General features: G+C 36.6%; 1 long non-coding RNA gene across 1 annotated transcript; it reads left to right on the top strand.

Moving 5' to 3' along the window:
- Positions 1-1079: 1079 nt before the first annotated feature.
- Positions 1080-3367, top strand: LOC138403829 (uncharacterized). The gene is made up of 3 exons (XR_011237985.1): positions 1080-1300; positions 1752-1943; positions 2491-3367. It is a non-coding gene; the product is annotated as an uncharacterized lncRNA (long non-coding RNA).
- The last annotated feature ends 1161 nt before the right edge of the window (positions 3368-4528 follow it).

Raw genomic sequence — 4528 nt, 5'->3', positions numbered from 1 at the left:
CGTTATTACAATAGCAATAGAATTATTACAATAGCTCAGATTGGTTGAATTTATGGTATAGTCTGCGACAGGTTGAGATGGCAATCGGGGTATGAGGTGAGGGGACGCCCCGCACACCCACCCGCATTCGCACGCACCGATTAAGCACGGGGGGTGTTAGTGCGTTCCCTTCCCGATTGTCATTTCAACCTGTCGCGTAGGTACTATATTCATATTGCAATGCATTGTAGCAAATAGTGAGCGTCAACAAATAGGTGATTGCGATCGCGACATTGTAGCTGTAATTTCACCGTAATCGAGAGGTTGTCGAATGTCAAATCTAAATGATGAATCTTCAAAAAAAGATCGATTTTTAGATCGATTCGAATCGAAATCTGAGGAACGGATTTAAAAAAATCGAGGTCTGGAATATTTATTTCGCAAAAATAAATCTTCGATTTTTTTCGATACCTATATTTTAATTAAAAATCAAGTTACCAGTTATGAAAAAGATTCAAAAAATATCTAATAGGGTATACATATTATATTGATATTCTTCCCAACACTTCTCGGTTTCTGGGTATCTGAATTTGATCAACTATAGTCGAATTTTAATTTTTGGACGTTTTTATGAAAAATAAATAGTGCAGGGGGCAAAAAGATATAAATGGTATAAATGACCAACTAACTTGGTACAGTAGCTACGGGTAACTTTAAAACGTGTCAAACATTGTGAGTCAATAGTTCAATGGAATTAAAGGTAGAACATGCTGTAAATTGTTTAATAACATCAAATAATTACTCAATAAAAAACATATTTATGTAAAATAATATTTTACCAACCCTTTTTTAAAATAATATTATACCAATGTTACCCATATATATGTAGTTATTTTATTTTAGTAGTTATTTACAAGTTTTATATTGCTTCTTTTTTACTCTGTTTGCGTAAACTCAATCTAAAATAAAGAAGCAAAAATCGGAACGTAGATCGATTTTCTTGTCACAAGAATAGATTCTTTGAAAATCGATATCGGATCGATATGACATCCCTAATGTCAAATAAATTGTTTGTTTTTAATTCGTTCTCTGTGGTTTGTTCAGCTAAAGTACAGAACACTATTACTGCTGTTTAATTTTTTGTTTAATCACTATTTAATAATTAGACAAAGTGATCTAGGAATCTACAGACGCCTAGTTAGTTGTAGACATAGATAATACACATATTATGTTATGGAAAATCCATCATGTCGGTGTGGTAATTGTTCCTTCCGGGACTCTCCACTGCGACTTGGATCTTGGAATTCACCTGCACCAGTAGGTAAGTAATAAATAAATAACTATTTGGTTTATAAGAGTGTTAGGGCAGAGTGAACTAAAGTGAGGAAACTCTCGGCTTGATTCTGAATCGACGATATGTCATACCTAATCATGGAAAATAGGGCTACATTAGAGCTATATGCGTGATGTCGAAGCCTCGACGTTTTATTAGAAGTAACCTAACTGTCGTGAAATGTGGTTAGAACACCTTTTGAGAACATTACGGAGAACTCTCAAGCGTACAGGTTTCCTCACGATGTTTTCCTTCACATTTAATTGCTTAAAACGCACATAACTAACAGTTGAGTTGTGTCTTTGTTTGTGTTGATTGTGTGAGTCGTTGTATCTTATCATTATTCACTTAATTAACTGATTAAAAACAATTAACTGATCAAAGAAGAATTGCAAATGCTTTTGAAATTATCTAATATTGTAAATATATGATTTGACAGATTTCACATGAACATGTCATTTGCATGGAGTGTTTTGGTTCATCACAAAAAGCTCTCCGAGCCGGGCTAGCACCTGCTGCTTTATTTGGACACAGAGTGCGAGTTATGCATGTGGCATATCTCTACGTCCTCGCACAGCCTTCAGACTCTGAGGAAAGAAATATTATTCTGCGTTGGATTTCTGCACACTTGGTATGTATAATAATGAAAAGTACTACTTACCCATTAGACAGCCTAAACAGATGAAGTGGCATATGCAGATATGTTACCCGCTTAAATACCTGTATTTTACCAGTCATAGTACCTATACTATGTACATTCAATCTGTACTGTATGAACTATTATCTGTACATGTTGCAATTTTTAACATATAGTTATGTATTCTGTATGTGTTATTTCGATTTGTAACTAGTAATTACTTAATCATCATCATGATCAACCCATCACCGGCTCGCTACAGAGCATGGGTCTCCTTTCAGAGTGAGAAGGGCCATAGTCTCCCATGCTGGCCAAGTGGATTGATTGGCATACTTCACACATCTTTCAGGACAGTATAGTGAATGCATACAGGTTTCTTCACGATGTTTTCCTTCACCTTTAAAGAAAGTGATATTTAATTGCTTAAAACACACATAACTTACACAAGTTAGAGGTATGTATACCTATCTTATCATCATTCAATTCACTTAATTAACTGATTAAAAGCAATGTTTAACATATAGTTATGTATTCTGTATAGGTGACGCCTCGCTGTGGCATGACGCCGCGTGCATCGCTGCGGGCTTAGGTGTTCCACGTGAGCGCGAGGCCTTCTACACGTCACGGCTAGACGCGGTGCCTATATGTGTGCTACCAATGCCAGAGCGCAGCTAGCGGATACCCATAGTATGCGACAGGTCAAGATGGCAATCGGGGTATGAGGCTGGGGACGCTCCGCACAGCCGCACGTCACCCCGATTGTCATCTTGACCTGTCGCGTTCTATAGAATGCTGCCGCATCGTTGCCGACGTAGGACGAAAGCGTCAAGCTTGTGCTACCTGAGTAGGTACGACAGTAGTGCGACAGGTGGGGTTTGAACCGGCGACCCTTCGGGTTTCAGTCCACACCTTTAACTGTTGAGCTATTGAGGCTTCTATAATATAGATTTCTTAAGAAATATATTTAACTAGCTGATCCCCGCGGCTTCGCCCGCGTAGATTTAGGTTTTTAAAGATCCCGTATAGCCTATGTCACTCAGGAATAATGTAGCTTTCTACTGGTGAAAGAATTTTTAAAATCGGTTCAGTAGTTCTAAAGATTACCCCCTACAAACAAACTTAACGACATTACCTCTTTATATAATATAAAATATAGCCTATGTTACTCGTGGATAATGTAGCTTTCGAATGGTGAAAGAATTTTTAAAATCGGTCCAGTAGTTTTTGAGCCTATTCTGTACAAACAAACAAACAAACAAACAAACAAAGTTTTCCTCTTTATAATATTAGTGTAGATAAAGCGAAATATTTCAGTAAAACGTAAGTTAGCAGCGAATTAACAGTTTCGAAAATTCTAATTTCGGAGGTCGTTCTTCACCATATTTCTGCGGAATCCGGTGGTTTATAATTTTTTTTAATGTGTAATTAAATGTAATAAAACTATCCTAAAAAGTAAGCTCTATTTTATTACTGGACAACTTATTTGGTAGCGATACTGAGTCCCATAGTCACTTGGGCAATGTCCTTTGGTACAGAGATAGTTTGTATCCCGGGGAAGGACATGGCTACTTTTTATCCCGGAAATTAAAGAGTTCCCACAGGATTTTCAAAAACCTTTTTTTTTCCTTTTCAAAAAATTTTCATTTCGGAAACCTAAATCCACGCGGACGAAGTTGCGGGCATCATCTAGTTAATAATATTATAAATTCATATTTTTATACTTGCAGTGTCACAATGTAACAGCAAGCATAAACCAAGTAATCCTACCTATTATTTTTCGGGATAAAAATATTGTAGATATTGTTGACCCAGAGTATTAGCTTGTATCACAAGTTGCCTTAAATTTTCTGTAGTTTTAGCGTGCCACGTGCACACACAGACAAAAGTACTTTTTAGATTTCTGTAGGTATTGGTTAATAAAGCTTCCTTTGATTAAATTTTTTATTTTTTAATGTACTTATACCTACAGAAATCAACCAGCAGTTTTATTTTATTATACATATAGAGGTCACCATTCACCAAGCCTCCCTTAAAATAATAATGTACCATCATAAAATTTTACTTTACGACCGGCCCCAACATCAACAATTTTGTGGGTATGGTTGATTTTCATCCATTAGAATAAAACGGTTTATCTACAATGTAGATACTACACAAACATTATTATGTAGATTCTACATGTAGTATGTGGCAGAAAATATTGTACATCATCCTTTAGAAATGTTAGTGGTTTCGTAGAGCGTTGTCTCTTTCGTTAAGACTGACAAACCGTCACATACATGAGTGTATACACATGAGTGACAGAGATATCGCTCTACGAAGCCGAAATCTCATTCTAAAGGTCCATGTACAATATTTCTTGCCGGTTACTTTAATGAAGTTCGTGCGCAGCGGGCAGCTGTGTACGCTCGTGGCACGCTCGGGATGTAGCAGCTTGTGTCGAGATTGCCTAGGTGGAGTCCCGGCTTTCAAATTTTATTTTAGGAGCGGGGCTCATAATTTCAATATAATACACTCGGCGTCAAAAAAATCGCACCTTTCAAAAAATCTACTTCAAACAATTTTAAACCTTATTTGAC

The sequence above is a fragment of the Maniola hyperantus genome, chromosome 21 (assembly GCF_902806685.2).
Source record: "Maniola hyperantus chromosome 21, iAphHyp1.2, whole genome shotgun sequence".
Lineage (NCBI taxonomy): Eukaryota > Metazoa > Arthropoda > Insecta > Lepidoptera > Nymphalidae > Maniola > Maniola hyperantus.
The sequence above is the reverse complement of the archived record's forward strand: the minus strand, read 5'-3'. Positions and strand labels throughout refer to the sequence as shown.